The sequence below is a fragment of the Channa argus genome, chromosome 8 (assembly GCF_033026475.1).
Source record: "Channa argus isolate prfri chromosome 8, Channa argus male v1.0, whole genome shotgun sequence".
NCBI classification, from domain to species: domain Eukaryota; kingdom Metazoa; phylum Chordata; class Actinopteri; order Anabantiformes; family Channidae; genus Channa; species Channa argus.
Window position 1 is genome coordinate 8,765,368 of NC_090204.1, and position 18,570 is coordinate 8,783,937.

The 18,570-nt window shown below is 42.3% G+C and overlaps 1 protein-coding gene across 2 annotated transcripts in view; it reads left to right on the plus strand.

The window, feature by feature from the left end:
* Nucleotides 1–1,181: 1,181 nt before the first annotated feature.
* sema6bb (sema domain, transmembrane domain (TM), and cytoplasmic domain, (semaphorin) 6Bb) overlaps nt 1,182–18,570 on the plus strand; it is a 116,942-nt gene continuing 99,553 nt past the window's right edge. Inside the window, exon 1 of one of the 2 annotated variants that reach the window (XM_067513388.1) lies at nt 1,182–1,571. The gene's annotated coding sequence lies outside the window, so the exon portion shown is untranslated. Of the gene's footprint in view, nt 2,201–18,570 lie in introns of both variants that reach the window. The other variant, XM_067513387.1, reaches the window with a different exon arrangement.

Here is an 18,570-nt window from a genome sequence, read left to right on the forward strand (position 1 = left end):
CAGGGCTCAGTTGGTAGATTGGCTGCCTACCCAACATAGGGTCGGAGGTTCGCGCCCCACTCTTCGCGACCACACGTCAAAGTGTTTCTGGGCAAGACACTGAACCCCCAACAGCCAATTCCCATCCCTCGCCGTGCAGTGCCGTTCCAAGCCCGATAGAAATTGGGGAGGGTTGCGTCAGGCAGGGCATTCAGCGTAAGAACTGTGCCAAATCAACATGCGGACAAAATGATCCACTGTGGCGAAAAAAATAAAAATAAATAAATAATTGGAAACAGAGGTCCTAAAACCATGCACTGACACTGCTGTACACACAGTAAATCCTTTCCCATTGGGTAAATTTTGGCTTTAAATAGGTTTTTAATTCTCTTTTGAGGTCAGAATGAGGATAAACAATGTTCATGGAAGTGTCAATAAAACACAACTGATTTAACACCCATTTTATACTCAAACGCCAAATCGTAGAGTCACAATTATGTCTGGCTGGAGGCTTATGGGGATTTAATGAGGCTAAATTATTCCTCTGTTATGTTAATGTGGACTCAGCGAGAAGATGCAAACACAGAAAGACCTTAAACTTAGAGATGGGGACTGTTGGGGAAACTCCTTTCGAGTTAACTGAATTATTTACAGTGTATGGGACTTTCAGGAATTGTAATTAAATCCCTAATCAAATGTATCTGACAAATTATCTATGCAAATGTATATGGCATTAAATAATGAAATGTGCAAAGGGTAGACACAAACGGACACGTTTCTCAATTATAAATGTTAATAAAGCACAAAAGCCTTAAATAAAGAGTTGAAATTAGTGTCTTACGTAAGACCAGTGCTTGTGCATTAAAGAAATCCCCCCCTGCTGATCTGGATCCTGGTTGAGTGAGTCTCTTTTACGTACTTTCCACAACCACCTGATCATCCCGTGATAGTAATAAAGCTCATTATTTTTCGGAAAACAGCTCTGAATCAGCCTTGTGGTTTCATGTTAGTGTCAGCACCGTGACTGTAAGCTGTCTTTCATTTTCACAATCATCTCTTTAAGTCATGAGTTTATCCTAGAAGAGCTATGCTCGGCGCTCCCCGGGTGTATTTGACATGGGCTTTGTCAGTCCCCATGCTGCCACTATTTCATTCTGTCGAGACACAACGAGCAAATTGTGTGCGCCATGTATGCATGTTGTAGGAATTTATCGCCTTAAAACTAAAACCAATTAACCATTAATCAATTCCATTCCAGTAGCTGCATAATTCTGCTTCAGGTTTTGGCACTAACAGGCTTCAGGAGTCTCTTGTGTATGACAGAAGGGAGCAGTGCTGGAGATGCTTTAGCTCACACTACCGCTAGAAGACAAACGCCGTGGTCTTCCCACCTCACCAGGCTCCCGAGTACACCCCAAGGAACAGGAACTATTTTAATAAACCGATGAATGGGACTTTGCCCAGCGTTGGATCTTGAGCCAGGCTCTGGTGGGAAGTGGGGCGCATAAGGAGACTGAAGGACTGTCTTTTCTTTCAGTGGGACCGGAGGTGAAAAAGACGCAGCAATGACAGAGCAGCAGTCGTGCGCAACGGTAAAATAGACCAACTACTGTGGGGAGGGAAGACTGGCAACACCACTGGACCAGCAACGACAGCGGCAGATGTGATTCCCAAACGTTGTAGCTGGTTTGGTGCCAGTGGCGTGTTGGATTGGTTATTATTGCATTCCTCTTTTCATCGTCCACTGCTTCCAGCGTTTCTACATTACTTGGAGAGCTCGGGCGGCTGTCTGTGAGGGAGCTTTGCTGCAGAGACTAACGGGGAATGCCATGTGTCGTTGAGCGACATAGAAGCTCTTTGTGGGCCATTTAGCACCGGGGACAGGTGGTGCCGTGTGTGTGTGTGTGTGTGTGTGTGTGTGTGTGTTTGTGTGTGCGTATGTGTGGATGTGTGAGTGTGTGTTGAAACTAGCGGGGGGCACGGACAAACAAGCCCTGAGTCAGTTGTCTTGGGGATGTCAGGCCGGCGTACGGGATCAGTTTTTTGCGAGAGACAGGTGCGACTGGGAGGAGTAGTTTACAAAGCCCTACACAGGATCTGATAATGGACTAACAAACCTCCTGTCTCCCCTGATCACTGAAGGATTTTTGAATTAAGCGGGACGCACAAAGTGACTCATACTGTTGTTGTCTCGGCGGCACCTTCACACCGATCATCAGAGGTAAGTGACAGGAGTTGTCCTGTGTGGAGCTGGGTGGGTGGTGCGCTCCGGGGCACAGCTTCTGTCGCGTCTTGAGGCTTTGGTTAAATTATATTGCCTCTGATTAGTTGAAGAAATTTAGTTGTGGGGGTTAGTTAAAAGCAAGTAAATCAACACACAGTGACCAACTGAACTGTAATCTTTCGTGTCTTGGCTCCACTGTAGGTTTCATTGTATAATTCTCAATTTCATACTGCGTAGCTTGCAGCCACGCACCAAACAAGCAGCTTACAGCTTTCCGGAGCTTCGCCATCCATGTGTTGACTGAGTATTGACACGACTCAGACTGTGATTGAAAATGGCTGACACTTAGTTCAGACTAAGATCATTTATTAGCTACTTTATTCGACAGTTGTGTTGCTGCTATTTGAACACTTCTGTCTCACTCGGACACTGCAATTCAGGTTTTCCCGTAAGAAACAGTCTGCGAAATGTGGGACTTTTCTGTGTGTGTCATTTGGATTTTACGTTGTTCTCAGTGAAATATTTGTACTCCTCATCTCAAAAACCCAGTTTCCAAGTTGCAGAGCTACAGTAGACCGTTTCTTTACCTTATGATTGGCCGAAATGTGCCTGGCTCACTGTCCTGTCCTTCTCACACTGTTTGTGCTTGTTTGTTTGTATAGTGTGTGTTAGTGTGTGTTTGCTGCTAGTGGTTGTGTATGTTTTACAGTCCTTCCCGCTGGGCCCATGGTGTCCACTACTCTTGCTTCAGGCTCTGCCATCCCTCCCATTTCTCTCCCTCTGCAGTAGCTGCTATCTTTACAGTACACTGTGCGGGTTGGCTGGATAGTGTCAGAATCACATTTTTGCTTTTTGTGCAAGGACCGCTAACTCTCAATAGCTGGCTCCAAGTCTCCTAAAGTTTCTCCATTTGGGAGCTGCATGTTTTTGTTGTGGCCCCCGTTTCAAATTCAAATAGCCTTTCAGCTGCTTTTGTCCAGTGCTGAGGTTTGTGGACTGGAAAGTGAGACAGAGAAGTAAGTGAAGTCCCCAGGGGTCAGACCATTCCTATAATGAGCTCTAGTGTGTGTGTGTGTGTGTGTGTGTGAGGGGAGAAGACAGAGAGACAGAAAGACAAATCTGAAGAAAGTGAGACAGTGCTACTTGTTCAGTGCGAGGATAGACACAGCCAAGGGACTACCAGCACCTCCACTAACCTTTTTATTCCTATGACTGTGTCAATCAGCTTTGGAGGACAAGAGCAGCTTTAATTCTTCCTCCCCTGGGCTGTCACCCACAGCTCAGGGGTACTGCCGCAGGTTACACATACTGTAGAATAGATCCGTTCTCCCTGCTGCTCAGATGCTACATCAGGGGGTAATGATCTGCATCAGACTTTGTTCCTTATCTTTTTTACTGTAACTGAGGGGAAATACACCACTTAAAAAAGGGGAAGAAGTTTAGATGAAACATAAGGCAAATGAAAGGAGAGCTGATCATAAACTGTCTAATCATCTGAGTATTGTTGCTTCTTTGGCATGTCAGATGAGAAGGGGACACCTTTTCCTCTCATGTGCTGACATCCTCTTGTAGGCCCATCATGCCACTAGTAATTACAAGAGAAGCACTATCAGGGAGGGAATGAATTAGTAGTCAACAGAGGAAATGCCTGTCTAACACGATTGCCTTTTATTGCACCGGATCTTGTTTTTAATTGTATTGGAGCAAAGGATAGAAGACTTTTGGAGAGTTTTGAGACCAGCTTTCCATATGTCATATATGTGCCGCAAAAATAAAACACATTATGTTTTACTTTCAGGGTCAGGAAATAGACCAGGGAGCAGGCGCAATGACAAACATGCTAATTGTACTTCATCCACTACGAAAATACTAGCTCTCTGAAGATTCTGGACTCTCGTTGTTCTGTAAAACCTTGTTTTACTTGGTGACAATCAGGGAATGTATAATGTGCTCCCTCAAAAGTTTAATTTCTTTCTGCAGGCAGGGGAGAGGGGTAAATGTTTTATATAGTCACTATATAAATAACCAGACTGTAGAAAGCATTACTCCTGCCAAAATAAATGACTCAGTAGGGGGCGAGCTTGCACAAAGAATTATGTAAGGCAAAACAATCAAATAAGAAGTGCGTGTGACTTTAGAAGTGATATCCTGAACACTATAAGTGATTAGTGTAAAAAACCCAACAGAAGAAAAAACAATAACTGCAAGTAAAAGTCCAACATAGGAGCGGGATTTTGTGTCAGCGGAGAATTCAGATAACAAGGCTAAATGTGTGCCCAGGAAACCAGGCGGGGGGTTTGTACTGCTCCAAGGTCCCAGTGCTGATGTCAGTTTTTGGCGGTGTTTTCTCTGTCTCCAGTGCTTCTTCTCGCAGCTTAACAAACTGCTCACTGGAGCTTGGCTAATCCTTGGCTAGCTGTGCCCAGTGATTTATTATAAAGTTAGTTAATTTGGGGAGATCTGCAACATCCCACTGGATGCACATGCCCTTGACAGTTCCTCACCGTCTTTACTGTGAGGTCTGAATCGCCAATTAGTTTAAAGAATTGTTTGTGTGTGTGCGTTTGTGCGTGCAGGTAAAGTGAAAAGACACAGAGACAGATGGAGTTTGTCTATCAAAAAAAACATTGTTCATCTCATTATGTCTGTTTGCCTTCCTGTCTTGTATGGCATGTGTGTGTGCATGTGTGTGAGTCAGTCTGTTTGTGCCTTATACAAGTGTGATTCAGCACTGTCCAGCATGGGTTGAATGGCTCCCCTGTTTGTGTCTTCGTTTCTGACGCCAACAGCCGCTTTGCAGCCCTTGCCTCGCAGCAAGTGTTACGCCCTATGTGCTGAAATAACAGGTGCCTTTACACAATAACTAAATCTCTGTTCCTCACCAACCCACAGTTCCCTGCAGGGGTTACATCACCTGTGAGCCTGGGGCCGTTCCAGTGCAGAAAGAAAATCCACAGATTAGTCAGACAAAGCTTAATTTGCCATACAAGTTGATGATGCACATTGTAGTAACATTAATAAGCTACAGCTCTGATTTCAGTATCATTTGATTTTGACCAGTCCCTTTCTGGATCTTGAATTTGCCAGCTTTAGAACAGCATAGTAACAATGAAGTCCACTTAACATTTTATCTGGGTGCACTAGTGTTACAGTTTCTAACAGTGAAGACTTTTGGTTTTAGTGCCCCTCAAGTTTTCAGAGATATAACTTTAGTATTACTGCCTTCCCATTAATACATTGGGCATTAATAAAAATCAATATACAAATTCAATGTTCTTGGGTGTGAAAATAACTTAAAAAATTCTGACGTAGCATGTCTTTCTATTACTCTGGATAATCATCTTGCTGTCAACAGCTTTCATTCAAACTATTTTGTTGTTAAAAAGTAGTTCCAATGAAAACGGCTCGTTCTTCCAGAGGTGCAGTAAGTGAGAAAACCTGATTTCTTCAGTCAACACTTCAGTGACCCACTGGTTTAAGTTCCTCTTTGCCAAAATGAGTCATAAGCGTAAACATTTTGTGTTGTAATTACATTTTCAATATTGCACCAAACCTATGTGCTTATGCGGCACCTGTGTTTTCATTTGACTCCTGTGAGCTTGTCCAAGCTTTCTTGTGTTTCGCTGGGCTTGGGCCAAACTCAGGGAAATGTACTAGATGTTTCCTCAGTGGGAACGGATATCAGCATAATCTGTGATTGACAGACTGTTGGGAAATATTATTGAGCTTTTTTTTGCGTTTGCTCATTTTGCTTTTATATTACTGCTTCCCTGATTATGTCTCGTCATCTGTTTCTCTCCCCTGTTGTCCTTCACTTTATATTCCTCCATTTTTTTTCCACCCTCTCTGTCGCCTTCAAACCTTGATGTCAAGGCCTCTCAGGCAGTGTGGTCTCTGTCTGCAGGCTGTCAGGGCAGGGACAGTGCCCACTGGGACCCTGAATGGGACAAATTGACCGTAACAATGTTCCCACTTAGCATGTGGAGCTGGGAGAAAGAGAAGGTGAAAAGGAGTGCCTGATGATTGAGGGGCAGGACAGCCACACAGGGGTAGAGAGTGAAAGAGAGAGTGGGGCGGCTTATTGGAATGTATGAAATCACGACCTATATTAAATCACAGACCTCATTTTTTAAAATCCCCATCTCAGATATTCCCCCCTCCCCATGCACACACACACACACACATGCACAGTGCAGCTTTGCTTGTTGGTGCTTTGCTCAAGGCTACTGCTGGGGTTGCCATAGCAGCAGGATAAACACGTTTGTCTGTGACCCTGCAAGCCCTTTTTCTCTCTCCCTCTCTCTCACACACACACGCGTGCACATGCACATACACACGCACACACATACACACACACACCACACACAGGGTGTTTCGGCCAACCCGGCAGTTTGATCTGCACCAAGGTGCTACCACTGCCTCAGAAGGGTCAAGGATCATCCAGCCTCCCATTAAAATGCAATGAGGGCTACAGCCCAATGGGACCACCTCCGCCATTTAATCACACACGGCTGCTCCCTCATCTTCTTCTCTCTCCGTTTTATCTTTGAATCATTAGTTTTTCCTGTTTCTGTCTGCTTCGTGGCACTAGTACATCCAGGGCAATGCTAAAGCAGCCAGAATAGATGAGAGAGTTCAAAGAAGGAAGCCTGAAGTAGTCAATAATAAGTGGTCTTTCATTTTTCTTTGAAAAGTCAAAAGTCAAAAATCATTGCTCTCATTGGCAGCCAGAGGCCGGCCTCTCCTCCGATTTTGCAAAGTATATGATTTCAGTATTTTTTGTCTAGGTCCTTTTGCTGTGACAGAATGTCTTGGAGAAGTTGGAACGGTATCATGTTGTGTAAGCCTGAGGTGGCGCAGTATGACAGGAACAAAGTATGCAGCTGCTATCACCAAAGGCCATGTGGCTGTTGAATAAAGATGTTTCCTGTTGGTAAAACTGGCATTCCATGTAGGCTTATTGTACCTCTGCAGGGGGCGTGTGTTCTTGCGTTTTTGTTTTTCCTATATCTGAAAAAGGTGGGCACAGGGGTTCCTTCCATTCACACTGCAGAGAGAAAGATACATTTCCATAAGTATAAACTCCATCCAGCTGGCAGCGGAGCATGGGTGACACTGTGGGAGACTGGATGAAAAGACAGGCAGACATGACAGAGATGGACACCAACGTTTACTTCCTGGACGCAAATAAACAGAGTGTGGGAGCCGAATGGTTTTCATGGCCTGTTTGCTTGTCATCAATTCGCCTTCACATATCTCATCCCCTTCATTCTCTGTCTCATTCTCTCTCTCGCTTTCTGACACACACACACACACACACACACCCTTTGTTGGTCTTGCAGTCTTATGAAGTCTTTGTGTCAGCTGAACCTGTTTGTTAACAAGACGAGGCAAATGAGGGCCCGTGGTCAGGAAAGGAAAGGACAGGCCGGCCACATATTCCAGCCGGAATTCATGATTACACTGGTTCCCTGATGCTCATACAAGTGTATTCCCAAACATCCACAGAGACACACTCACTGCTAAGTAACATGCCACCACAAGCCCAAACCCTGAAGCTGCATATTCAGTGCCAGCAGCGATAAAGGAATTATTTTTCTTTTCTAACATAATATAACTGGGACCATTTGCTCCTATTATAGCATTCACAGACACACATTGTACAGCACCTTTGTTTTATTTGGCATGAGGTGGCCACAATCGCTAAGTAGATAACCAATAAGGTACAGTTAAACTGTATGTGGGAGACATTTGCTGAGAGGATGATGATCACACAACCCCTGAATCATTTCCCACATCAGCACAGCATGAATCTGAAGAAACCATGCCTTGTGTACCAGACTGGTATTATCCTACTGCTGTTTTATAGCTTATTCATTTCTTAGGGGAACTTCCAGCCCAAATAGCTCTATCCTGTAGTTTTATGGTCACCGAGCAACTGCAAAAATAAAATGGGAATGTTCTTATTGTTATTGTCTGTTCCTGATATTGCCACAAACGTTTATCGTTTTTAATAAAAATGCTGGGTGTTTACAGTAAATGTGAATAAATGCATAATGCAATGATTTAAAAACCCTTTAAACCTATAGTTTAGCCCTAAATTGTAGAAAAGTTTAATATACTGCATATTGTCATGTAGCTCAAACAACAGTAAATTGGTGTAATACTGCTCACCACTAAAAGCCCCACTGTGAGGGGAGGGAGGAATTTTATAGATGACAATCCTTTGTTCTCATTGTTCTACATTTATTATACAGTTAATTGCAAACAACTTACTCTCAACATGCAGAAACATCATGGCACACAACATTTTGTGACACACAGACAATTTGCAACACTGCTCAATAACTTAGAAGTACATCAGCCAATTGTATTGTAACGGTAAAACTACTTAGTAAAAAGCTTCTCCAAACCGCTCTATACCTGAAAGGAAAATATCAATGCACATTAATATTGGAACATTCTATTTGTTAAATGGAAAACTAAGAGAACTGAGACAGGTCAACAGCCATTTTTACATTAGAGTACCTTGGCTTGAAGGAAAATGTATTGTGTATTGCTACTGAGCTATTTTTTTATGTGTGCAATAGAACCTTTGATAATTCCTAATAATTAATTTCTTACTTTTGTATTTAATTTACTCCTAAAACATAGTAAGTCACAGAACTACTGTATATAAAGGCCCAGACATACATAAAAAAAACTGGGAAATTGTCTGAATTAAAAAAAAAAATAAATGGAATAATTTTTGTTCATGCCACCCAGTACTACTGTATCAGGTTGAAAAAACATAAGAGAACATGTCCAAATTCAAAAATTGAGAAATCTGATTTTTAAAAAAATGCAATGCTAGTAATATGCTGAACAGTTATTTACTGACTGTTTTAATCAAACTTTGTGTTTTCGAATTTAGGTTAGTGGCTTTATATCTGAAAGAAACTGTTTGTGCCCTACTGTGTTGTTTTTTGCTTCATAATTCGTCAAATGATTTCATCAAGCTTAAAGTCTGGACTGCTGTATTTAGCACCTGGACCCTTTACTACATTGCCATGCTGTTGTACTAAGCAGAAGTGACAATCTAAGTAATCGAGAAAACTTAACAAGGACAAATTAAACTTAGCTAGCACAAGTTCTTTGCTTAAGTATAAATGTGATGCAATTATACTTTAATGTACCTATAACTTTTACTCCACAACAACTTAGAAGAAATATCAGCTCCATGTTTACCAGCTCTGCTGTAAGTGGGCAGCTGTGGCTCAGCAGTTGTCCACAAAACACATGATCAGTGGTTTGCCTCCCTGCTCCTCCTAGCCTCTCTTGTAAGTTGCTTTGAAAAAAAAAAGCTAAATGACTAATTGTAATATGCTTGTTGTTCCCAAAGCATGCACTTTATACTTCAACTTGGGTAAAGAATTTGAAGTAGTACTTACTATAGTGAGGTCCATCTTTAGGCAAGTGCTTGCACTTTTACTTGGGTATTGAGTTTGTGTATTTCACTTTTGGTTATATATGTAAAAAGTAGTTTAACTGGGCGGCTCTAGCTCAGTTGGTAAAGACAGTCGTCCACAAGATCAGTGATTTGATCCCCAGTCCCAGATATTGTCGAAGTGTCTCTGGGCAACACACTGAACCCCCAACAGTCCTTTCCCATTCCCAGCTGTGCAGTGCTGGTCCAAGCCCAGTAGAAATCAGGGATTGTTGCGTCAGGAAGGTCATCCGACATAAAAAATGCCAAAGCAACATGCGGACAATGATCCACTGTGGTGACCCTGTACTCACGGGATAAGCAAAAAAAAGTTTTTGATAGTTTTAATAAAAAAGTTAGTTGTAGTTTTTAGATAGTTTTTGATAAAAAAAAAGGCCTTCTCTGAAAAAGATGCTGACAGATGTGCAAGTTACCCTTGCTGTCTGTGCTAATACGACCCTATATCATCATTGATGCTGGCTTTTGTATTGTGCACTGAGGCTGGATGGTCCCCTTTCCTTTACCTGGTAGGATGCATTGTTCATTCATTGTAAAGGTTCTCTCTTGCTTACAAAATCTCCTCAATTTTTATAATTTTGAGCCAATTTGCTTAATTATGAGATATTAAACCAGGTTTTTTCTTTTTTGTTATGTTTTTATAAAAAAAAATGTTAGTTTCAGATAACTTTTCCAGTCTTTTGTTGCTACTTTTTTGAAATCTGTTGCTGGCAGCACATTTAGAATGAACAACATATATAAAAAATAACCTGGAATTTCTCAGTTTCAACATTTGCACTATTTTCCTAGTACTATTGGCTGGCATGATTTTCAGTCATATATGGGTTGAAAATAATTTGCATGATTGTGTCCTGTTTTTATTTTGGACAGCACCCCAAACTCTTTGGAAAATAGTTTTTATCTCATTGGTGATTCTGTTAAAGACTCGCAACCTTAGGTTTAAAAAAAAGTAAAGGTCTGTTCATTTTGTAGCCAAACTACCACTTGCTTTGTGCTTTGAGGTAATTAACAGCTTAATATGTTCAGTGACCTGAGAGAGTCAGTCATGCTGAAAAACTAAACGAAAACTCTGGCTTGCTGGCACTGGGCACGGTGCAGTTGGCGAAGTGTAGGGACGGAGCAGAGACTGTGACCTGCTGTCTCTTTTCACTCCGTGATGGTGAAGTGAAGGGAGAACAGAGAGCGGGTGAGGTAGGAAAGGGGCACGGACACTTTGATGGTTTATGGGTGAAGCTGAACTAAAGTAAATGGGAAAAGGAGAGAGGCATTGAGCAGAAAGAGGGCCCAAAGCAGCAGAGAAGGAAGGAGACTTGGAAAATAATGGAAGAGTCTTGAGCGGATGGTTGTTCAGTCTCTGTTGCTGTTGGAAAGTGGAAGAAAAGTGGGTTCTTGAACGTACTCACCTAAATTAATGGCTCAGAAGCACCAATTAATGTACAGGCTGACTATGTGTCTCTGCTGTGCTGAATCAAAGAGGCCTTGCTGTGCAGTGCGTCTGCTCATCTCCCAAGCATGTGTGCATGCACCCGCCCAACACACACAGAGGATTTTAGCCAAGAAATTGGAGCCAGTGAGTGAGAGATGAAAGTGTTACACTGAGTTAAAAGATGAATGTCAAGGTTAAAGAACAAAAGGATTGTGATTTGGACTTTTTAAAAAAGGGCTCAAGGGATGAAGGCAATGTCTAGTTTGATGTACCTATGATGAAATGAGAAGATGGTGAGATGAAATGAGGAGTTGTGGAGGAGGACAGAGCGTCTTCGCAAAGGGTGGGAATCGCACAATCAGACCCAGGACCCATCTGGAGGCAACAGGTCTGGTGACAGCAGGCGGGTGTGTGATCCAAGTATGCCAGCCATGGGTGACAGCCAGGAAGAAAGCCAAGGTCTCCATTTGTCCAAGACCTTCGGAGACCCACCCAGTCCACCAGCAATCTGTCCCCTGGTACCAACCACTTCAATCTGACAGAGAGACATGTTTGTTATGATAGGTTATGGATTGTAATTGTTCAAATTGAAAGTGGATGTTGATTACATGGTATTAGCGCTGCTGTCAGAGATGAGTGGATTCTGGGAGCATGCTAGACGGTCTGTATACTGAGGAGTCATGTTGAAATGATAGAAAGGATTTAAGCTTCTTCACAGCAAATATGTTAATGCAGTACATTATGTCCCAGTCTGAATTCATTACCATTAATTTCACTTGATACAAGAAGCTGTAACAATAGCAGTCACAAACCAATAAGCCACAAAAGCAAAAATAATTGATATCCTACACACATAACAGCTACTTCTAAAGCCTGTGTGTGGTTACAATAGAGCGGTTGATTGGCAAGCTCTCTGAGACTAGTTTCATGTGGTTGCTGTGCATTCTGAATACCATAGCTAGCGTGCTCACAGTATCTGTTGGGTCATTCGTATTTGCATGTAAATGTTTTTCACCCCTTGGCTTGACTGGTGGGGCAATCAGAATGTCTCTCTGTCTGCATCACTTAGAAGGAAGCTCCAATAACTGACTGTGACATTCAGAGCTCAGGCCAGGCTTCACCCTTTCAGTCTTGGCTTGTTTGCTCACATGTTCATTTCTGTGGGAAGGAGAAGGCATAGGGGAAGGGTGTTTGTATGTTTGCGTGTGTGTGTGTGTGTGTGTGTGTGTGTGTGTGTGTGTGTGTGTGTTGCTGTCATATCTGGACAGTAGATTCTTTAGTGCACATTCACAGTCACATTCTTTGGCTCTAATCAGACCCTGTCATGCCACATCCTCCCACCTCATCATGCAGCCCTGGAGTCTGGAATGGGCCACCTCTGTGGCACCAGCGAGATGGACATGTGCAAGGAATTTTTAAAAATTTTTTTTTTGCTCAGACTAGCTCGACAAACTCACACACACATCTCCCACATGGCGATGATAGATATATGTGCGAATGCTTATTTGGTCAATGGCTGAGAGTTTGTGTCTTACTCATGTAACACGTTTTGAGCTCTGTCAGGCATCTATTGACTTTTCTCAACATATGATACATTGTCCTTTAGGTCAGTTGGCCTGGGTAGCTTAGTTCCTCTGGTTGTTGAGTGAGTTGTTCAGAGAGGGCGTCACGGTACAAGAAAACCAAGAAGGGTATGAGTATTTGAGTGAATGAATTAAGCAAAGATCTGGCCAGGATGTATACAAATGGGAGGCTGAATGCAGACATAAAATAATCAAAATATTCACTTCCACAACATGTTTTTATGTCATGGACATGTTTATTCAACTGACATTATTTTAAACATGTCTTTTAAGACAACCACAAGGCTCCACTTGGTGTAGTCCTCCTCTAATTTGGGAGCGTCTTTGTCTAAGTATGTATGTCTCCACCAATGTGGGACATGATGTGTGTATATACAAACTAGTTTACTCCAAAAGTTTTTCATTTCCAGTTTATTTTAGTGTGTGTTTGATGTGAAAAAAATCAAACAATTCTCTAATCCTCCTCCTTGACATTTGAGCTCTCAGTTGTTTTATCAAAATTAAGGAATATTACTGTCTGGTTTGTGTGGTGCATGCCAAATGGAAACACTAGGTTTGCTGCCGTTATTTGTTCTTTGTTGCAGTTGTTTATTGGCTGCTCAAAATATACAACGAGGAGTCATGCCACCTTGCATGTTGTGCATTGCCTTTTTATTAAAGCCAAATGCTAAATTGTTGCTTCTTATTTTATTGTGGTGTGCTCCTGCATGTGTGTGATTTTGATTGATTGATTTTGACATAAGGCCTTTTCAGTAACTCTCCTCTCAACAACTGCTCGTTTCAGCCCTTTGTCCTTTCCTTGCGACGTCACCGCCATGCTGCCTCAGCATCCTGTTGGGCATGTCAACATGCAGCTCACTTGTTACCTGCTGTGGCTGCTCTAACCTTTTCAACAATTATCTGCTTGCTCTTTATAAATAGCTTTCCTTGTTCTGTCTGTTTCATTTTAAAACCAGCCATGCTGTTCTCTGGTTCGCTGCAGCTGCAGTACAAGGAAACACGATCCGAGAGTCTAAACTGAAGTAATAAACAAGACAGAAAATGCCTGAGAGCCAGCTTTTACAGGCCTAAGACATGTCATCTACTGTGAAACATTAGGGTGCTGTAACAAGGGAAAAGCATTTAGAAAAGCACTGAGTTTTTCTACTTGCATGCATGTTAGAGGAGAAAAGCTATAAAAGCCACGATGTTGCTGTAACAGTGTGTAAACATAGGCCTTAGCCAGAATAGGCCAAATCATCATAGCAACATGCAGCCAGTGAATAAGCTTTCAGAACTGCCTCCTGTCTTCCCAGTATTCTCCTAACGAGGAATGGAACTTCTTTATTTTCTCTTCAATTTTCACGTTATTGATGACTCTCAGTGAGCATGTCTTTAATTGTGCTACCCTGAGGGGGCGAGCTGAGTGCTTAGTTACAGTAACAGTGGTGAGTGCTGTTCCTGCCAAATTTTAAAGATGATAGTTTTTCTAGAGCGGGTTTTTTTTTTTAGATTTTATGACTTGCCTTCCGGACAGCAACACTTTTTTATTTTTATTTTAGTTTTTCACACTGTTTTTTTTTTCTTTCCTTTTTTGGCACAGGATGCTTCACCTGGTATTGAGATCCTCTGTACTGTCATCAGCACCATTAACGGCCACAACAAAGTAGCTTTGAAGCTCTGCAGGGCTTGGGCCGTAAAAGGAGGAAAGCTCCAGGCTCACACTATAATTGAGGGAAAGCTCAGGGGCTCCACTGTTTGCTTCTTAGTTCAGATTTCTGTCCCCTCTCATAAGATGACACTGTAAAGGCATCTGGACCAATTACTCCTGTCTGTCTACCTTTGTCATTGCCTCTCATCTGTGTTTGACCAGGCTCTGACATTAAAGGTGAAGTCTACAAATGCCGCAGTGGGAAACATAAATATACAGGATAAATGATGGCAAAGTGGTGAAGGTATGACAGTAAACTCATTGCTCTCTGCAGCCATTTTCAAGGCAGGAGTAGCATCTGCTGGAAGCTCAGTATTTATTGCAGTCTCTTCTGTTAATTGGATGCATTATGTTCATTTCCTTTGCTGCTTTTCAAACCTTAATCAGATGGTTAATTTACTGCCTTGCAGGCTTTAACCAGCTGGCTCCAAACATGGATGCTTTTGTACTCTTCATTTCTGCCTCTTTGTCTTCAGTGTGTCTCCATGGTTTCCTCAGCTTGTTTAGTAATCAAGCAGACAGGGTTTGCTGTGGCAAAGTGTGCATATATGTGTGGGTGCGTGTGTCTCCGCTTGTGTGTAAGGGTATGTGGGTAGTTTAATATGACAGTGTCCCCAAGCTGGTCTGGCTTTAAAACATTGAGGGCAGTGAAAATGTGATGGGTATTATTTGTCTGGCAGGTCTGACTTAGAAGAAAACACCAAGCCTCTGTAATGAGTCTGCATTAATACAACAATCTTTAGTTGAAACAGTCAGCCTGCTTCGCTGGTCACTTTGGTGGATCCACCATGGCTCCCACACTTCTTATTTATATATATGTCATTTCAAAAAAAGAATAAAGGGGAAGCTGATTATGCTCTCCACAGTCACTACAGCCTGTGTTTTACGTGTCATCAGCTCAGCATTTTCCTGCCATTGTCAAGTTGGCTTCCCAGTGCTGATAAGGAGTAATTGCTAGTGTGGCAGTTGATTTGTTTCTTCCTTGAGAGTTGCCATCCAAACCTAAGCAGGCATTGACTTAGTTTTTGTTCCCATGAAAAGTCTACATCAATATCTTTGTCTGGAGGTGGGGAGATTTCGTTTGCATCTGATAATCCCTTTTCACTCCTGAAATTAGTTTCTCTCTCTTGAGGCTAACAGGCAGAAGCAAAAATTACAAATGAGTGAGGATTACAAATGTAGAAGTGTGAAACTGAACAGATAGGGAAATGAGTGTGTTTGTGTGTGTGTGTGTGTGTGTGTGTGTGTGTGTGTGTGTGTGTGTTGGTGAAGGAAGCCTCTCTGCCAGCATTCGAGGACTCGTGGTGGGACACGCACCTGATTGAAATAAATAGATTCCTGGATGGTGGATAAGGAGGGGAGTGGGGGAGTATGGAGTGTGGAGTGAAAGCCAGTGGACTCGTCAGTCATCACACACAAACACAAAACACACACGCACACACACATACCCAAAAACTGGCTCAGCGGCTCATTATGCACCTTAGCACCACAGGCTACACCAGGCAGTGGGCCAAAACAAAAACAGAAGCTAAGAGGTGATGGTCACCATGGGCCACTCTAGGCTGAGTGGAGAAGAGAAGCTGAGCCTCTGGCAAGTTTGAGGTATTACTCATTGGTATCCATGCACAAACTAATGAAAGCCTGGAGAAAAAAGAGAGAGAAGAAAAGAGAAAGAGACACGAATCCCAGTCAATAACGACACTAAAACACACATGCATGCAAGCTTCAGCACAAACACTTGCGTATATACAGCTGGCTGTAAAAACAGCTCAGCTCACAACACTGATGATATTTGATTAGACTTGAGGCTTAGGAGTGTCTGTGTAAATGGATGTAGTGATAAATCTTAAAACAAATCACACTCTCTGGGCTGTCGTCTTTTGGTGAACTAGTTCTCCCTCATCTAATAGTCAGGGGACACTGACACACAGGGGAGAGTAGGTATAGAAATAGCCTGGGTTTTTTGTTCATAAACACAGTGTCACGGAAACATACCGAGAGTTTGTAGCCCAGTGCTCTATTTAATCCCTACCATGACAGCATGCATCAGCATGATTAACATCAGACCAATATTGATTTCGTCAAGCTGGTTTCAGAGGCAAAACATAGTTATTTAGTCTGCGTACATGGGACATTTTGTTATTGTTGTCAAGCGTCTCAGTAGCCGTGCTCAGGAAAACTCACTGTGCGGTTGCTTATTTTTTAGGGCTCAGCAAGTATACGGCCATGGCAGCTAGTTTCTCTTCCAAGACCTCCTGAGACTCAACCCTGAGATGCTGGACTAATTCTTCGGCATCACATTACCATTCTAATTAATGTGACTGATTATACGCTTGGAAAGAGTGGGCCACAGTCGTGAGCCAACCGGCCAAAGCGTTTGCTGGTACACGAGTGTGAAAAATCAGAATGCCTACTCGTGGTGAATCATTTGCTCCTTATATCATTGTGATGGCTGCAAACAGACCTTTGACATCTTATTCTCTGTCAGATATACATTCGCATTTTATGTAGATGGTGATTTAGCATGAGTGTGAGGTATGAGATTGTTTTTGCATGTTAAAATATATATAAACTAAAAAATGACTAGACTCAGTCTTGTACGCGTGCTGAGTGGTATCCCTAAATATATATAATAGTTAATCTATAAGTGATTTTTGTGAGATATTGTCCAGAGACTTTTTAAAATGCAAACAGGCTTCAGAGAAAACACAAACCCCAACGGCCACCACACTGTCCCAACCACATTCATTATGTGTTTTATTACAACTCAAACGCAACATAAACATTCATTCACTCTATTTTGTTTTGTTTTTTCAGAAAAGTGTGTTTTCATTAGTTCCCCTCAGAATAGCAAAATGGATCTGTCTGTTGCTGTGTTTGGTTTATTTTTATTACTCTGCACTTCAATATAGTCCAGACCACCACAGCCTCCCACCATGTACTGTAGTCCTAATATAGAACTGAGATTCCCATCTGCTTAATTTACTTCAAGTCAGTCTGTATTTATAGTGCAGGGTTGGGACCTTGCACCACCAAAATGTAAAAACAAAAAAAAAAGGACATTAAAGTGCTTTAAAACTTTGACGTATTATAATAATAGTATCAATAGTTTTAATCATGCTTTTAATGGCTTCACAGAAACTAGTATCAAGCTTCAAAAATGTATTATTCCAGGAGAAAGGAGCAAATGGGCCGGGATCCCGCTCTAATGGAACGGTGTGTGGCAATGTGTGAAGTGCAGAGTGGTGCTTTAACTGGGCAATAATAGAGTCCCTGCTTTAGATGGCTGCTACTCTTTGTTAGAGAGGGCCCAACCCTCTGTATCTGTAGCCCTACATGTCACAGACGTTGGCAAATCTCATGGGAAACCCAATGAAATTTAAAACCTAGGAAGTAATTACATGAATATGGATAACTCCTCTCTACCTAGAACAAAAGTACAAAAAATAGTAGCTGAAAACTTTAACCTGAAGTTAACATTTTTTTATCGTTTTTCCTATCGTTTTTTTATGACACAATATTTGATAAGGAGCTCCCATAGCTTCAGACACACTCTACTTTCAAAATGAATGGTCTTGCTTTGTGATATGTCACATTACAGCCACTGCTGATTGTGGGGGTGAGAGTTTGACCAGAGCTCACAAAGTGGCTGGAGCCATTTCTCTTAATTCGTTACATATCTGACCTTTGTTTTTCCACTTTTGACCTGACTGAGGCTCCTCGCTATCTGAAACAATTATGAGAATTGTGTCAATAGAGTCGTTGGAGCAGGTGAAGGCCTCGGTATCCCAGTTTAAGAATCAGGTCAGTGGCAGTGAATGAGGGGTAATGGCCTTCACTTACCACAGTGTGTGAGTTCAGCTGGAAGAAGACCAGCTCAGCCAGAGAAGTTATGCGCCTCTCCACGGGGACTGTTTTACCAAGCTGAGCAGAGTGGTGCTTTCGCAAGAAACAAAGCACAATGTTTGTCCTTGCAGGTGTACAGTATATGAGTTTGATGTGTGCTTTAAAGATGTGTGTTTTTTCTGCCCCGCTGTCCAGCTGACATGGAGTTTTTTCAAAGGCCCTACTACTAAAAGTTTCTCCTCTGCTCTCCTCTCTTCCACCTTGTCCCTTATCCATTGGCATCAGCTGGGGCACGAAAAGGAGAAGAGCCTGGGTGACTTCCAAAATGATTTCTATTGC